Here is an 18,468-nt window from a genome sequence, read left to right on the forward strand (position 1 = left end):
GTGTGTGGGTGGTATTCAGTATACCAGTTGTTGGGATCCCAGCGCACAGTATACCGGCGCCGGAATCCCGACAACCGGCATACCGACACCTTTTCTCCCTTTTGGGGGTCCACGAACCCCCTGGAGGGAGGATAGCGTGGCGCTTATGCGCGCCACTGAGCCCGCAAGGGGCTCATTTGCGCTCACTTTGCTGTCGGGAAGCCGGCAGTCTGGATCCCGGCGCCGGTATGCTGGCCGCCGGGGACCCGGCCGCCGGCAACTCATACTACACTCCGGTGAGTAACTCTAATGGTCGGGACCCCTCCCCACAAGTACAATGAGGCGGCACTACCAAGTTTTGCTGGTGCAGTAAGATTTATTGATCCAGAATCTTACTAAATAAATCTTACTGCACCAGCAAGACTCGGGAGTGCTGCCTCATTGTACTCTGTCCACAGCTTGAAAAACCGAAGGAGGGCACTGGTGCAAATATTCACATCATAACAGGATGAGTGCTGGGTACACATCTTATATATAATATTTTTTATTCTATAACAAGTGTCACATCCTGCTGTCCTTGTCTCTGTAATCCGCAGGGACAGGGGGTGTCTGTGCCATGGATTCACATAATATATAACCACTTCACCTAGTGTCACATGGTTACATCCCTTAATGACATGTGACCACGCCCACGGCACGCAGGCACAGTACCACTGAGAAAAAAATGCTGTGTGCACCACAGGTGTCAGTAAGAAGTGTCTGTCAGTAAGTAGTGTTTGTGTCAGTACATTTTGCATGGTGTCCGTGTCAGTAAGTTTTGTGTGTGTCAGTAATTAGCGTTTGTCAGTAGGTTTTGTACTGTGTGTGTGTGTGTCAGTAAGTAGTGTCTGTCAGTAAGTGGTGGGTGTCTGTGTCAGTAATACCGCTTTCACACCGCAAAAATAACCTGGTATAGACTGGGTATATTGCTGGGTCGACACGTTCCGATGTGTGTTGTGAAAGGGGTCATGGGCGAATTCTGGATTGCCTGACCCAGTAATTCAACCCGGGAATAAAGAAGGGTTATTCTCGGGTTAAATACCAGGTCCGGTGCAGTGTGAACGGGTCACCCAGGTCGATGCAACCCGGGACCCGTTCACTGCATAGGGATGATCTCATCTCCCAGCAGCGCCTCTGCACCTGATGCCGACTCCATCTCCGCCCACAGATGGCAACCCGAACCGGCAAATTGCCGGGTCGGGTTGGCGGCGTGTAGGGTCAAATGCTGGGTCCCACCCAGGAATGGACCCATTTCCAATTCCCAGGTGGGACCCGGCATTGTGATGGGAGAGCGGTATAAGTATTGTGTTGTGTGTGTGTCAGTAAGTAATGTCTGTGTCAATAAGTTTATCTGTGTTGTGCGTGTGTGTCAGTCAGTAATATCTATCAGTAAGTGTCTGTGTCGGTAAGTTTTGTGTTGTGAGTGTGTGTGTTAGTAAGTAGTGTCTGTCAGTAAGTGGTGATTGTGTCAGTAAGCTTTGTGTTGTGTGTGTGTCAGTAAGTAGTGTCTGTCAGTAAGTGGTGACTGTCACTCACATGGCATAGGCCACACCACCTATTTAGACCACACCCACACCACACTGATCACACCCCCACATCACTAGTCACACCACCGCAGCGCTTGTCACACCTCCTGCCGAGGCACACAATAGGCCCTTCCTAAATTTCAGCTCCAGGCCCATATGGACCTTAATCTGGCACTGGGTCGACATCACTTAGGTCGACACTCATTATGTCGACCACTATTGGTAGACATGCTTTAGGTCAACATGGTCACTAGGTCGACATGGTCACTAGGCAGACATGCTTTAGGTCGACATGGTCACTAGGTCGACATGGTCATTAGGCAGACATGGTCACTAGGTCGACATGAGTTTTTCACATTTTTTTTTCATTGTTTTAACTTTTTCATACTTTACGGTCCACGTGGAATACGATTGGGAATAGTAACTTGTGTCGAGCGCAGTGGCAGTGGAGCGAGGCACCTTGCCCGAAGAAGACAAAACCAATTTTTTTAAAAACACATGCCGACCTTTTTTCATGTTGACCTTTTCCATGTCGACCTAATGACCATGTTGACCTAATGACCATGTCGACCTATTTCAGGTGTTGACCTAGTCACTGTCGACCAATAGTGGTTGACCTAATGACTGTCAACCTAGTTACTGTCGACCCAATGATCCACACCCCTTGCTACAGTATTGTACAAATGACACATTCTCTCACTATGGAAGCTTCTCTACTACCTGTGAATATAACCCAGTACTACAGGTTGAGTATCCCATATCCAAATATTCCGAAATATGGAATATTCCGAAATACGGACTTTTTTGAGTGAGAGTGAGATAGTGAAACCTTTGTTTTTTGATGGCTCAATGTACACAAACTTTGTTTAATACACAAAGTTATAAAAAATATTGGCTAAAATGACCTTCAGGCTCTGTGTATAAGGTGTATATGTAACATAAATGCATTCTGTGCTTATATTTAGGTCCCATCACCATGGTATCTCATTATGGTATGCAATTATTCCAAAATACGGAAAAAATAAGAATTTACTTACCGATAATTCTATTTCTCGTAGTCCGTAGTGGATGCTGGGAACTCCGTAAGGACCATGGGGAATAGCGGCTCCGCAGGAGACAGGGCACATCTAAAGAAAGCTTTAGGATCACCTGGTGTGCACTGGCTCCTCCCCCTATGACCCTCCTCCAAGCCTCAGTTAGGATACTGTGCCCGGACGAGCGTACACAATAAGGAAGGATTTTGAATCCCGGGTAAGACTCATACCAGCCACACCAATCACACTGTACAACTTGTGATCTGAACCCAGTTAACAGCATGATAATAGAGAAGCCTCTATAAAAGATGGCTCACTACAACAATAACCCGAATTTTTTGGTAACAATAATTATGTACCAGTATTGCAGACAATCCGCACTTGGGATGGGCGCCCAGCATCCACTACGGACTACGAGAAATAGAATTATCGGTAAGTAAATTCTTATTTTCTCTGACGTCCTAGTGGATGCTGGGAACTCCGTAAGGACCATGGGGATTATACCAAAGCTCCCAAACGGGCGGGAGAGTGCGGATGACTCTGCAGCACCGAATGAGAGAACTCCAGGTCCTCCTCAGCCAGGGTATCAAATTTGTAGAATTTTACAAACGTATTTGCTCCTGACCAAGTAACTGCTCGGCAAAGTTGTAAAGCCGAGACCCCTCGGGCAGCTGCCCAAGATGAGCCCACCTTCCTTGTGGAGTGGGCATTTTAAGATTTTTGGCTGTGGCAGGCCTGCCACAGAATGTGCAAGCTGAATTGTACTACAAATCCAACGAGCAATCGTCTGCTTAGAAGCAGGAGCACCCAGTTTGTTGGGTGCATACAGGATAAACAGCGAGTCAGATTTTCTGACTCCAGCCGTCCTGGAAACATATATTTACAGGGCCCTGACCACGTCAAGCAACTTGGAATCCTCCAAGTCCTTAGTAGCCGCAGGTACCACAATAGGTTGCTTCATGTGAAATGCAGAAACCACCTTAGGTAGAAATTGAGGACAAGTCCTCAATTCTGCCCTGTCAGAATGAAATATTAAATAAGGGCTTTTATATGATAAAGCCGCCAATTCTGACACACGCCTGGCTGAAGCCAGGGCTAACAGCATCGTCACCTTCCATGTGAGATATTTTAAGTCCACAGTGGTGAGTGGTTCCAACCAATGTGACTTTAGGAAACTCAACACAACATTGAGATCCCAAGGTGCCACTGGAGGCACAAAAGGAGGCTGTATATGCAGTACCCCTTTTACAAATGTCTGAACTTCAGGCACTGAAGCCAGTTCCTTTTGGAAGAAAATCGACAGGGCCGAAAATTGAACCTTAATGGACCCTAATTTTAGGCCCATAGACAGTCCTGTTTGCAGGAAATGGAGGAAACGACCCAGTTGAAATTCCTCTGTAGGGGCCTTCTTGGCCTCCCACCACGCAACATATTTTCGCCAAATGCGGTGATAATGTTTTGCGGTTACGTCCTTCCTGGCCTTGACCAGGGTAGGGATGACTTCATCTGGAATGCCTTTTTCCTTCAGGATCCGGCGTTCAACCACCAAGCCGTCAAACGCAGCCGCGGTAAGTCTTGGAACAAACAAGGCCCCTGCTGGAGCAGGTCCTTTCTTAGAGGTAGAGGCCACGGTTCGTCCGTGAGCATCTCTTGAAGTTCCGGATACCAAGTTCTTCTTGGCCAATCCGGAGCCACGAGTATCGTTCTTACTCCCCTTTGCCGTATAATTCTCAGTACTTTTGGTATGAGAGGCAGAGGAGGGAACACATACACTGACTGGAACACCCACGGTGTTACCAGAGCGTCCACAGCTATTGCCTGAGGGTCTCTTGACCTGGCGCAATACCTGTCCAGTTTTTTGTTGAGGCGGGACGCCATCATATCCACCTTTGGTTTTTCCCAACGGTTCACAATCATGTGGAAGACTTCTGGATGAAGTCCCCACTCTCCCGGGTGTAGATCGTGTCTGCTGAGGAAGTCTGCTTCCCAGTTGTCCACTCCCGGAATGAACACTGCTGACAGTGCTATCACATGATTTTCCGCCCAGCGAAGAATCCTTGCAGCTTCTGCCATTGCCCCCCTGCTTCCCGTGCCGCCCTGTCTGTTTACGTGGGCGACTGACGTGATGTTGTCCGATTGGATCAATACCGCCTGACCCTGAAGCAGGGGTTTCGCTTGACTTAGGGCATTGTAAATGGCCCTTAGTTCCAGAATGTTTATATGAAGAGATGTCTCCAGGCTTGACCATAAGCCCTGGAAATTCCTTCCCTGTGTGACTGCTCCCCAGCCTCGCAGGCTGGCATCCGTGGCCACCAGGACCCAGTCCCGAATGCCGAATCTGCGGCCCTCTAGAAGATGATCACTCTGCAACCACCACAGGAGGGATACCCTTGTCCCCGGTGACAGGGTTATCCGCTGAAGCATCTGAAGATGCGACCCGGACCATTTGTCCAGTAGGTTCCACTGGAAAGTCTTGCGTGGAATCTGCCGAATGGGATTGCTTCGTAGGAAGCCACCATTTTTACCCAGAACCCTTGTGCATTGATGCACTGAGACTTGGTTCGGTTTTAGGAGGTTCCTGACTAGCTCGGATAACTCCCTGGCTTTCTCCTCCGGGAGAAACACCTTCTTTCTGGACTGTGTCCAGGATCATCCCTAGGAACAGAAGACAAGTCGTCGGAACTAGCTGCGATTTTGGAATATTGAGAATCCAATCGTGCTGCCGCAACACTACCTGAGATAGTGCTACACCGACTTCCAAGTGTTCCCTGGATCTTACCCTTATCAGGGAATCGTCCAAGTAAGGGATAACTAAAATTTCCTTCCTTCGAAGGGATATCATTTCGGCCATTACCTTGGTAAAGACCCGGGGTGCCGTGGACCATCCCTACGGCAGTGTCCGAACTGATAGTGACAGTTCTGTACCATAACCTGAAATACCCTTGGTGAGAAGGGTAAATTTTGACATGAAGGTAAGCATCCTTGATGTCCCGAGACATCATGTAGTCCCCTTCTTCCAGGTTTGCAATCACTGCTCTGAGTGACTCAATTTTGAATTTGAACCTCTGTATGCAAGTGTTCAAAGATTTTAGATTTTAGATTTTAAAATCGGTCTCACCGAGCCGTCTGGCTTCGGTACCACAATAGTGTGGAATAATACCCCGTTCCCTGTTGCAGGAGGGGTATCTTGATTATCACCTGCTGGGAATACAGCTTGTGAATGGTTTCCAAAACTGCCTCCCTGTCAGCGGGAGACGTCGGTAAAACAGACCTTTGGAAACGGCGAGGGGGATACGTCTCGAATTCCAATTTGTACCCCTGAAATATTACCTGAAGGATCCAGGGGTCTACTTGCGAGTGAGCCCACTGCGCACTGAAATTCATTGAGAACGGGACCCCACCGTGCCTGAACTTGTAAAGCCCTAGCGTCATACTGAGGGCTTGGCAGAGGCGGAAAAGAGTTTCTGTTCCTTGGAACTGGCTGATCTCTGCAGCCATTTTCCTCTCCCTCTGTCACGAGCAGAAAAGAGGAACCCTTTTGTCCGCTTGCCAACCAGGACTGCGCCTGATAATACGGCGTCTTATTTTGAGAGGCGACCTGGGGTACATCCCCTTTTTTTGTTAAGGCAATACTTCCAAATGCCGTTTGGAATCCGCATCACCTGACCACTTTACTGGTATAATTGGACAACGCACTTATACTTGATGCCAGTCGGCAAATATTCCGCTGTGCATCATGCATATATAGAAATGCATCTTTTAATTGCTCTATAGGCAATAATATACTGTCCTTATCTAGGATATCAAATTTCCAGTCAGGGAATCCGACCACGCCAACCCAGCACTGCACATCCAGGCTGAGGCGATTGCTGGTCGCAGTATAACACCAGTATGTGTGTAAATACATTTTAGGATACCCTCCTGCTTTCTATCAGCAGGATCCCTAAGGGCGGCCATCTCCAGAGAGGGTAGAGCCCTTGTTCTTACAAGCGTGTGAGCGCCTTATCCCCCCTAGGGGGTGTTTCCCAACGCACCCTAACCTCTGGCGGGAAAAGGTATACTGCCAATAACTTTTTAGAAATTATCAATTGTTATCGGGGGGAAACCCACGCATCATCACACACCTCATTTTATTTCTCAGATTCAGGAAAACTACAGGAAGTTTTTCCTCACCAAACATAATACCCCTTTTTTTGGTGGTATTTATATTATCAGAAGAGTGTAAACTTTTTCCATTGCTTCAATCATGCAATGTGCCAGCAGGTCTCACTGAAAATAATAAACCTAAACTAAAACTTTCACAAAGAGCTCAGGAGAGCCCCTAGTGTGCACCCTTCTCGTCGGGCACAGAAAATCTAACTGAGGCTTGGAGGAGGGTCATAGGGGGAGGAGCCAGTGCACACCAGGTGATCCTAAAGCTTTCTTTAGATGTGCCCTGTCTCCTGCGGAGCCGCTATTCCCCATGGTCCTTACGGAGTTCCCAGCATCCACTAGGACGTCAGAGAAATCCAATATCCAAAATACCTCTGGTCCCAAGCATTTTGGATAAGGGATACTCAACCTGTACTAGCGAGTAGAGGAGCTGATTGTACTCTAGAGGCCCGTACACACTGGTCGATATATCGGCCGTTCTCTTGAACGGCCTATATATCGCGGGACCGTCGGCCAGTGTGTACGGCCGATATGTCTGTTAACTCCGTCGTTCACAGACGTATCGCTTCGGCCCCGCAGCACAGCCGACGGTCAATATATCTACCGATATATTGGCGCGTCGTTGTGTGTGTACGGCGGTCGTCTGACTGCCCGCACACATGCTGCGGCGGCCGGTGGTGATTGACAGCTGAACTGGGCGGGCATGTGTACACTCCCGCCCAGTTCATGACGTCAGTCTTCGACGGATCGGGCAGTGTGTATGCTCAACACACTGCCCGATCCATCCATAGATATATCTGCAGATCAACTGATCTGCAGATATATTTATTAGTGTGTACCCACCTTTACCTTGCAGCAGTGGAGCCCAAACAATCCTGCCCATTAGTAACAAATGTATGGCTTCGGTGTATTGATATGTGCCCTTTAATGGGTTAAAGTGAACATACAGTAGACACAGATTCCCTACATTGGGTTCTGCAGCTTTTCAAGATGTGATGAGTCAAAAGTTTGCAATGTGTTACAAAAATGTTACCAATTTGGTATGCACCATCTGAGGAGGTTTTACTCGTAAAACTTGTGATTCTTGGCTGAAGCAATTTGCCTTTTCACAGTCCTGGCTTTTTGTGTGTATAGATTTGACATCTTCACAACGAGCTATTTAACCCATTTATAGATAACTTGGGCTGTGATCTTTTGCTGCATTTGCCAATCATATGATACACCCCTGTGAGTCATGTGCCTGTGTTTGTATACTCCGGTATTTCCCAAATCCAGTTGTCAAGCCTTGTATGCAGTGCACAGAGTGCAGTTATTATAAGTCTTTTCTACAATTACACTACTGTAAAAATAAAAATAAGATTTTAAACCTACCGGTAAATCTTTTTCCCCCCTAGTCCGTAGAGGATGCTGGGGACTCCGTAAGGACCATGGGGTATAGACGGCTCCGCAGGAGATATGGGCACTTTAAGACTTTAGAATGGGTGTGCACTGGCTCCTCCCTCTATGCCCCTCCTCCAGACCTCAGTTAGGACTGTGCCCAGAGGAGACTGACAGTACGAGGAAAGGATTTTTGTTAATCTAAGGGTGAGATACATACCAGCCCACACCATACACACCGTACAACATGGTATATACTAAACCAGGTAACAGCATGAACAACAGCATCAGCCCGAGACTGATCTCAACTGTAGCATAACCCTTATGTAAGCAACAACTATATACAAGCCTTGCAGAATTTTTCCGCACTGGGACGGGTGCCCAGCATCCTCTACGGACTAGGAGAAAAAGATTTACCGGTAGGTTTAAAATCTTATTTTCTCTTACATCCTAGAGGATGCTGGGGACTCCGTAAGGACCATGGGGATTATACCAAAGCTCCAGAACGGGCGGGAGAGTACGGATGACTCTGCAGCACCGATTAAGCAAACATGAGGTCCTCATCAGTCAGGGTATCAAACTTGTAGAATCTTGCAAAAGTGTTTGAACCCGACCAAGTAGTAGCTCGGCAACGCTGTAATGCCAAGACTCCTCAAGCAGCCGCCCAAGAAGAGCCCACCTTCCTAGTGGAATGGGCCTTTACCGAATTTTGGAACCGGCAACCCAGCCGTAGAATGAGCCTGCGGAATCGTGTTACAGATCCAGCGAGCAATAGTCTGTTTAGACGCAGGAGCGCCAACCTTGTTGGCTGCATACAGGACAAACAGTGCTTCTGTTTTCCTAACCCTAGCCATTCTGGCAATATAAATCTGTAAGGCCCTGACTACCTCAAGGGACTTGGAATCCTCCAAGGCACCCGTAGCCACAGGCACCACAATAGGTTGGTTCACATGAAATGACAAAACCACCTTAGGCAGAAAATGAGGACGAGTCCTCAACTCTGCTCTATCCGCATGGAAAATCAGATAGAGGCTCTTGTAAGACAAAGCCGCCAATTCGGACACCCGCCTTGCAGATGCCAAGGCCAATACCATGACCACTTTCCAAGTGAGAAACTTCAATTCAACTGTTTGAAGAGGTTCAAATCAGTGTGATTTAAGGAACTGTAACACCACGTTAAGGTCCCACGGTGACACTGGAGGCACAAAAGGAGGTTGGATGAGCCACGCTCCCTTTACAACAGTCTGGACTTCTGGGAGAGAAGCCAATTCCTTCTGAAAGAATATAGATAAACCTGAAATCTGCACCTTAATGGAGCCTAACTTCCGGCCCATATCCACACCTGACTGCAGAAAATGGAGAAAACTACCCAGTTGAGAATCATCCTTAGGGCATTCTTGGCTTCACACCAAGACACATATTTTCTCCCGATACGGTGATAGTGTTTCGCCGTTTACCTCCTTCCTAGCTGTAATAAGAGTAGGGACGACTTCATCCGGAATACCTTTCCTAGCTAGGATTTGGTGTTCAACCGCCATGCCGTCAAACGTAACCGCGGTAAGTCTTGGAACACACAGGGCCCCTGTAGTAACAGGTCCTCCCTGAGAGGAAGAGGCCACGGATTTTCTGTGATCATTTCCTGAAGATCTGAAATCCAGGCCCTTCGAGGCCAATCTGGAACAATGAGTATTGTCTGCACTCTTGTTCGTCTTATGATTCTCAATATCCTTGAGATGCGAGGAAGTGGAGGGAACACAGAGACCGACTGAAACACCCACGGTGTCACCAGGGCGTCCACTGCCACTCTGAGGGTCCCTTGACCTAGAACAATACGTCCGAAGCTTTCTGTTGAGGCGTGACGCCATCATGTCTATTTGAGGAAGTCCCCAACGACTTGTCACCTCTGCAAAGACTTCTTGATGAAGTCCCCACTCTCCTGGATGGAGATCGTGTCTGCTGAGGAAGTCTGCTTCCCAGTTGTCTACTCCCGGAATGAAGACCACTGACAGAGCGCTTACATGATTTTCCGCCCAGCGAAGAATCCTGGTGGCTTCTGCCATTGCTGCTCTGCTTCTTGTCCCACTCTGGCAGTTAACATGCACCCCGGCGGTAACGTTGTCTGACTGTAACAGAACAGGTAGGTTGCGAAGAAGATTCTCCGCCTGTCGGAGGCCGTTGTATATGGTCCTTAATTCCAGCATATTGATGTGTAGACAAGCCTCCTGGCTTGACCATATTCCCTGAAAAATTGTTTCCCTGTGTGACTGCTCCCCATCCTCTGAGGCTCACGTCCGTGGTCATAAGAACCCAATCTTGAATGCCGAACCTGCGAAGCTCTAGAAGGGGAGTACTCTGGAGCCACCACAGGAGAGAGAGAGAGACCCTGGCCCTGGGGTACAGGGTATCTTCCGATGTATCTGCAGATGGGACCCTGACCACTTGTCCAGAAGGTCCCACTGAAAAGTCCTTGCATGGAACCTGCTGAATGGAATGGCCTCGTAGGCCGCCACCATCTTTCCCAATACTCGAGTGCATTGATGAACTGACACTATTTTTGGCTTTAACAGGTCTTTGATCATGTTCTGGAGTTCCTGGGTTTTTTCCACCGGGAGAAAAACCCCTTTGTTTTCCCGTATCCAGAATCATGCCCAAAAAAAGACAGCCGAGTTGTTGGAACCAACTGCGACATAGGTAGATTTAGAATCCAGCTGTGCTGTTGTAGTACTCTCAGGGAGAGAGACACGGTTTTTAATAACTGTTCCCTTGAACTCGCATTTATCAGGAGATCGTCCAAGTATGTGATACTTATGACCCCTTGCTTGCGCAGGAGCACCATCATTTCCGCCATTACCTTGATGAAAATTCCCGGGGCCGTGGAAAGCCCAAACGGCAACGTCTGAAACTGGTAATGACAATCCTGTACAGCGAATCTTAGGTACGCCCGATGAGGAGGATATATGGGGACATGAAGGTATGCATCCTTTATGTCTAGTGACACCATAAACCCCCCCCCCCCCCCCCCCTTCCAGGCTGGATATCCTTGCCTTGAGAGATTCCATCTTGAATTTGAACCTCTTTAAATATAGGTTTAGGGATTTTAGATTCAGAATTGGTCTGACCGTGCCATTCGGCTATGGGACCACAAATAGGGTTGAATAAAACCCTTATCCCTGTTGCACTAGGGGAACCATGATAATCGCTTGCTGTTGACACAGCTTTAGTATGGCAGCCAAAACTACTTTCCTCTCCGGGGAAGTAGCTGGCAAGGCCGATTTGAAAATCGATGTGGAAGCACCTCTTTGATGGATTTGGTAGAGGCCGGGGAGGACATTTTCCCTGTGAACTAGCCATAGCTGGTGTTCTTTTCCCTCTACCTCTGGCGAGGAAATAAAGTCACGCCCCTTTCTGAACTTACGCGACCGAAAGGACTGCATCTGTTATTAGGGTGTTTCCTTTTGCTGTGGGGGAACGTAAGGCAAAAAAGATGACTTACCCGTGGTAGCTGTGAAAACCAGGTCCGCGAGGCTCTCCCCAAATAAAACTTCACCTTTGCAAGGTAAAGCCTCCATATGACTCTTTGAGCCAGCATCACCTGTCTATTGACGGGTCCGCAGGGACCTACTAGCAGAACCTGCCATGGCATTAGCCCTTGAGCCCAAAAGCCCAATATCTCTCGCAGCCTCTCTCATATATAGTGCTGCGTCCTTGATGTGACCTAAGGTCAACACCATACTATCTTTATCTAGGGTGTCAATGTCATAAGACAAGTTATCAGCCCAAGCTGTAATTGCGCTACCTACCCATGCCGACGCTACTGCAGGTCTAAATTGGGCTCCCGCAGTCGCATAAATTGATTTTAAGGTAGATTCCTGCCTACGATCCGCAGGATCCTATAGGGCCGCTGTATCAGGGGACGGTAATGCTACCTTTTTGGACCAGCGCATTAAGGCCTTGTCCAGCGTGGGCGAGGATTCCCACCGTAACCTGTCCTTTGAGGGGAAAGGATACGCCATAATAATTCCCTTGGGAACCTGCAGTCTAATGTCAGGAGTCTCCCAAGCTTTTTTTTTTTTTTTTTTAAATAAAACGGTCAGCTCATGAGATGAGTTAGGTTACTTTTCTTTAAACATGCAGACCATCATGTCAGGGACAGAGGAATACTCTGTGATATGCAAAACATCTTTTATTGCAATAATCATATATTGAATACTTTCGCGACCCATGGGTACAACCTTGCATCATCCTAGTCGACACTGGAGTCGGAATCCGTGTCGGTATCAGTGTCTGCTAACTGGGTAAAGGGACGTTTATGGGACCCTGAAAAGTCCTGGGACACAGTAAAAGCCATGGTGTAATTCCATGGTTTAATTCCACATGTCCACCCAATCAGGTGTCGGCTGTGCCGACGGAGACACCACCACCATCTGCTCTGCTCTGCATCCTCCCTAGACGAGCCTTCCGCTTCAGACATGTCGACACACACGTACTGACACCCCCACACACACTGGGATAAATAAATATGGGGACTGACCCACAATAAGGCCCTTTGGAGAGACAGAGAGAGAGTATGCCAGCACACACCCAGCGCCACAATATACTGAAACCAAGGTCCCAGCCTAAATAGCGCTTTATATATATAAATATATGTACAATCTGCACCAAACAAATGTGCCCCCCCCCCCTCGTTTTTGCCCCCTGTTATTGTTTAGCAGGGGAGAGTCCGGGAGCACTTCTCTGCAGCATGCTGTGGAGAAAATGGCGCTGGTTAGTGCTGGAGGATCAAGCCCCGCCCCCTCGACGGCGGGCTTCGGTCCCACTCAATTTCTTTATACTGGCGGGGATTTTATACTATACTGCCCCCGCAGTATCCGAGACCTGTGCCAGTGCTGTTTTTGAGGTAATAATTGCTGCCCGGGGCGCCCCCCCCCCTCCCCCCCCTCCCCCCCCCCCCCGCGCCCGTACAGTGCCTTCTGTGTGTGTGTGTGTGTGTGTGTTGGGAGCAATGGCGCGGTACCTCATTGAAGATCTGAAGTCTTCTGCCGCCTTTGAAGTCTTCTTTCTTCTCATACTCACCCGGCTTCTGGCTCTGTGAGGAGGACGGCGGCACGGCTCCGGGACGAACGGCGAGGGTGAGACCTGTGTTCCGACCCTCTGGAGCTAATGGTGTCCAGTAGCCTAAGAAGCAGAGCCTATCATATAAGTAGGTCTGCTTCTCTCCCCTCAGTCCCACGATGCAGGGAGCCTGTTGCCAGCAGTGCTCCCTGAAAATAAAAAACCTAACAAAAGTCTTTTCAGAGAAACTCAGTAGAGCTCCCCTGTAATGCACCCAGTCTCCACTGGGCACAGGATCTAACTGAAGTCTGGAGGAGGGGCATAGAGGGAGGAGCCAGTGCACACCCATTCTAAAGTCTTAAAATGCCCATGTCTCCTGCGGAGCCGTCTATACCCCATGGTCCTTACGGAGTCCCCAGCATCCTCTAGGACGTAAGAGAAATAAAAATACAGTACAAACAATTATAATTTTGTGTCCATAGGGGATACATTTAAACCACCAATTGCCTTGGTATAAAAAAAGAGGATAATAATAGTATGTCTGCAAATAATGTGCCCTGTGCACGGCGTGTTTCCACATGTAAAACCAATAGTTATAAATATGTGCTAACACTTACAAATATGTGAAAAGATTAGTGTATTTAGGCAAACATTTCTGGGAATGTAATAGGGTTCACTCAGGAAAAAGGTGACAATGGGGGTCATTCAGACCCAATCGCACACTGACATTTTTCGCTGCTGTGCGAACAGCGCATGCATATGCACTGCAATGCGCAGGCGCGTCGGCCGCCGGTGACTGGGATCGCCGGGCAGCAACAAAACTAACGAAGAAAGCGATCGCACCGGTGATCGCAAGAAGATTGACAGGAAGAAGGCGTTTGTGGGCGGCAACTCACCGTTTCCAGGGAGTGTCCGGAAAAACGTAGGTGTGCCCAGCCGTTCGGGAGGAGGATTCATGACGTCAGCATCGGCCCGGATCGTCGCAGCGGCTAAGTAAGCCCTGGGCTGTGCAGAAACTGCACAGCCGATTGCCCCCCTGCACAGCGATTACCCCCTCCCTTGTAGGCGGCGATTACCTGGTCGCAGCTGTGCAAAAAACTGCCTGCGTGTGACCAGGTCTGAATGACCCCCCCATGTTTCATAATTTTTGCTGCAGGATTCAAAGCAGCAAAACTACTGTAAGCTATTTTAATTGTCATTTGTCATAGAAACAAATGGTAATAAATTACAGCCCTGCCTCTTTTTTGTCTTTTTAAATAGATAAACTCTTTAGTTGAGCATCTCTAACATTACCTGTAGATTTTACTGTCAATGTCTGCAGACTACAGTGTGTGCACTTCACAACACGTAAAGCTAGTTTGAACTGTAAATCATATGCATGTCTGCTAGTGGAAGACAGAACATCTGTGCTAGGCAAGAGATGTTACATACACTCTATAGCAGAGATGACCTAACCAGCAGAAAAGCGGGTTGTCATTTATACTGTAAATATCACCCATTGGGTGTAAAACATATCGTATACTAGCACATAACTGGACTTGACACCAGAGCCGGCCCTAACCAGTATGATGCCCTAGGCAAGATTTTGGCTGGTGCCCCCTAGCACCGCCACTTGTTACGCCTCTTACCCTGCACCCCTTTCCCAGCACCATCACCCCTCACCCATGTTAGTGCTCCTAACCTCTATATTTTAAATAGGAACAGTGCACACATTCGCTGTGCACAGCCCAAAAAAGGGGTGTGTTCTTGTTGGGAAGGGGCATGGCCACACAATAGTACCCCCAATTCAATTACGCCACACAGTAGTGCAACTTTACTCACATTATATCATGCAATAGTGTCCCTTATTCACGTTACATCACACAGTAGTACCACTTTACCTTATATACATTACTCCTCACAGTAGTGCCCCTTATTCACATTATATCACACTGAATTGCTCCTTATGCACATTACACTATACCATATTGCTCTATATTCACATTAGACCACAGTAGTGCCCTCTCTGTATGTTACGCCACACAGTAGAGTGCCTTATACACATAGGGCCTAATTCTGAGTTGATGGCAGCAGCAAGTTTGTTAGCAATTGGGCAAAACCATGTGCACTGCAGGGGGGACAGATATAACATGTGCAGAGAGAGTTAGATTTGGGTGGGGTGTATTCAAACTGAAATCTAAATTGCAGTGTAAAAATAAAGCAGCCAGAATTTACCCTGCACAGAAACAAAATAACCCACCCACATCTAACTCTCTCTGCACATGTTATATCTGCCCCCCCTACAGTGCACATGGTTTTGCCCAATTGCTAACAAACTTGCTGCTGCGATCAACTCAGAATTACCCCCATAATGCCACACATTAGTAATGGATTTATATACATAATACCACACAGTAATGCCTCTTACACATTATTAATGTCCTTATAAACATAATGTCCTTTACACATATGCCGCACATTATTAGTGAACTTATGCACATAATGACATACATAGTGCCCTTTACACATATGTAGCACATTATTAATGCATTTATACACATGACACACATAATGGCCCTTACACATATGCCAAACACTACTGCACAACCAACTAACCTGCACACAGCACTCACATGGGCACCAACACTGTGACCTCTGCCTCTGCTTGGATACAGATGTGTCCTCATAAATCTTGCCTCAATACACCATGCAGCAGGAGATGCCTGGTGTGAGTCAGCTGGCAGCTCTGCTAATGTTTGGGCGCCTTTTTTTGATGAAAATGTATGTTATTTGCATTACTATGTGAATAGGACACAATAGCAGCTTCTGCTGATTAAAATGATATGTGGCATGCTTATATTCTTTGTGTGACTGTGGCTGTATCTGCATATGAAATGCTACATTACAATGATTTCCAGGAATACACTGTAACGTAGCATTTCATATGCAGATACATCCACAGTCACACACAGAATATAGGCATGACGCATATCATTTTAATCAACAGAAGCTGCTTGTGCCCCTAGGCATACCAAATGCCCTAGGCATTTGTCTAGTTTGCCTATGCCTAGGGCCGACTGTGCTTGACACTGAAACAATAACTAGACGTTTGCAAATGTAAAACTGTATTCAGCAGGTGTTCTTACTCTCTCACACTGCAAAGTATGTTAAATTCACCATATACCATCAAAGCCACACCTGACTTCATGTTTTCTTACTCTAATGCTTTGTACAACTCATGGTGATGTATTACATTATGGGCTCTCTTTTATGTTTTCTTTTTTTTTTTACTAAAAAACAAAAGCACCAAGGATCCAAACAATGCACAGAAAGAGGAACTTTGAAGAGGTTGGCCGAACCATTCCTAGATCGCTGTCATCTATGCTATGGCACTGGGCATAAGGTAAAAAGAAGCTGCAATGTAAGATCTTTCCACATCCTTTTTACCATACCTCCAGTGTCGGACTGTGGCATGTAGGGCCCACCGGGGGGATGCAGTGGTAGGGGCCCATGTTTAGGGGTGTGGCCAGCCACATCATTGGTTTGACTAAGCATTAGATATTGCAACATCTGGGCTCCTTCATAAATATACACAGTAAGTGTAGCTGCTGCATGCATGACAATGTACCAGATTAATAACAGATTAATAACAGCAATGCACTGTAGAAAATACACCATAATCCAGTATAAGGTAACATATGTATGATGTATAATTCAAGTGCACAGTCTGGAACCTGATCCTTAGAGCAGGTGGTGGGCCCCCAAGCAGTGGGGCCCACCTGTGGTTTTCCCTGTACCCCTGTGGGCTAGTCCAAGCCTGCATACCTCTGCTTTATTGCCCTCTGCTGTGTACCTGCCTCTTTGTACATGTAAACATAGGGGCAAATTAGGAAAGGAGATCGTCCATACACAGTCTCTGAGTGCGCCCCTTCCACTCACCACGGGCACTGTTCCAGAGTTGACCACACATGTGCAGGTCTCTGGGAACATGGCACCCATACTGATGTAAGCTGTATTCCCCCCATTATCTCTGCCCTATTGCTGCTCTACCAAGTTGGGGGAACGACATATTCCCTGAGACTGGACTCGGGAACAGGAAATGTTTTTATGGATATTGGTGAAAAACAAAACAAAACAGATGCTGTCTGGGCTGCATTATGTGTAATCTAGGCCTATTCCAAAGTACAACAGGTGGTGAAGGAAATGTACCATTTTACATATCAACTCATTGTTCTTAATAAAGTGCAGTTTTTAAAAATGATCCATTGAACAATGCCTGTATATTTATGTGACCATTAATCTTCATGTATCCAACTGGTGTAATTCTGGTGTATTAGGTGATTGTTTTGGCACCAGCTATTCTTACCTATTTGCGGGTCTGCCAGGAATACTTTCAAGCATAGTTAATAGGGAAAGGTGTAGTGAAGTGCATGCATGTCCATACCTCATTGTGAATGCCGGAACCCTATTTACCTGTCTTTGAGGCATTTCTGCACCTCGCTAACAGACCCATTTTTGAACAGATCCGGGCTTGGGTACTCTGTTAAAAAAAACATTTTTGGTGCCCCTAACTGTTCATTTTAATTTGCTCCCAGTGTTAATGATGAATTGAATTTCAAGACTCTGCATTTCAGTGGCTCAATTTCATATCAGGCATTTATACCCTTTGACACTTTCAGTGAGCTACAGCTCTGCTGTTGTGTCTTCTATAACAAAAGAAAAGAAAGCAGAAGTTGTTTAAGGAAATGCACTATTTACTATTATAAAGCTTTTAGGGGATGCTATCAAATGGAGAGAGATAAAATTGTGAGAGATAATGTACCAACCAATCCGCTCCTGTCATTTCTCAAACACAGCCTATAAAATGTAAGGCAGAACTGATTGGCTAGTACATTATCTCTCATGATTTGCCTGTCTCCGAGCATTGATAAATCCCCCCCACCCCTAAATCAGGGGCTCTGTTTATTATAATTTGCAGCCAGCACCCCTAAATAATGATTCCTTATTCCCACAATTAGCTGCAATAAGGAATCTTGAACTCCCAGATGTACCACTGGCAAGTCAGTGGGATGTCAGCACATGTGCAAGCCGGAGCCACTGGGAGGGCACCACAGTAGTAGCAAATGCTAAAGTTATAGGACCCAATTTGTACACAATATAGCAGTTTAATGAATCATATACAGTCGACAGTTTGTTTGTGTCTTTTCAATAAATAATAAAATGTTACTGAATGTCTTTCTTGCCAGTTCATCTTGCTTGCGATTTTGCCACTTTACATTAAGAGCCTATGTACTAAACCTTTGAGAGAAATAAAGTGGAGAGAGATAAAG

The 18,468-nt window shown here is 46.9% G+C and overlaps 1 long non-coding RNA gene across 2 annotated transcripts in view; it reads left to right on the plus strand.

The window, feature by feature from the left end:
- Positions 1 to 18,468, plus strand: part of LOC135008857 (uncharacterized) — a 168,924-nt gene that overhangs the window by 73,005 nt on the left and 77,451 nt on the right. For both annotated transcript variants that reach the window (XR_010208480.1, XR_010208483.1), the window contains one exon: positions 16,443 to 16,541. This is a non-coding gene — a long non-coding RNA (uncharacterized LOC135008857). The remainder of the gene's footprint in view (positions 1 to 16,442; positions 16,542 to 18,468) is intronic.

The sequence above is a fragment of the Pseudophryne corroboree genome, chromosome 2 (genome assembly GCF_028390025.1).
Source record: "Pseudophryne corroboree isolate aPseCor3 chromosome 2, aPseCor3.hap2, whole genome shotgun sequence".
Lineage (NCBI taxonomy): Eukaryota > Metazoa > Chordata > Amphibia > Anura > Myobatrachidae > Pseudophryne > Pseudophryne corroboree.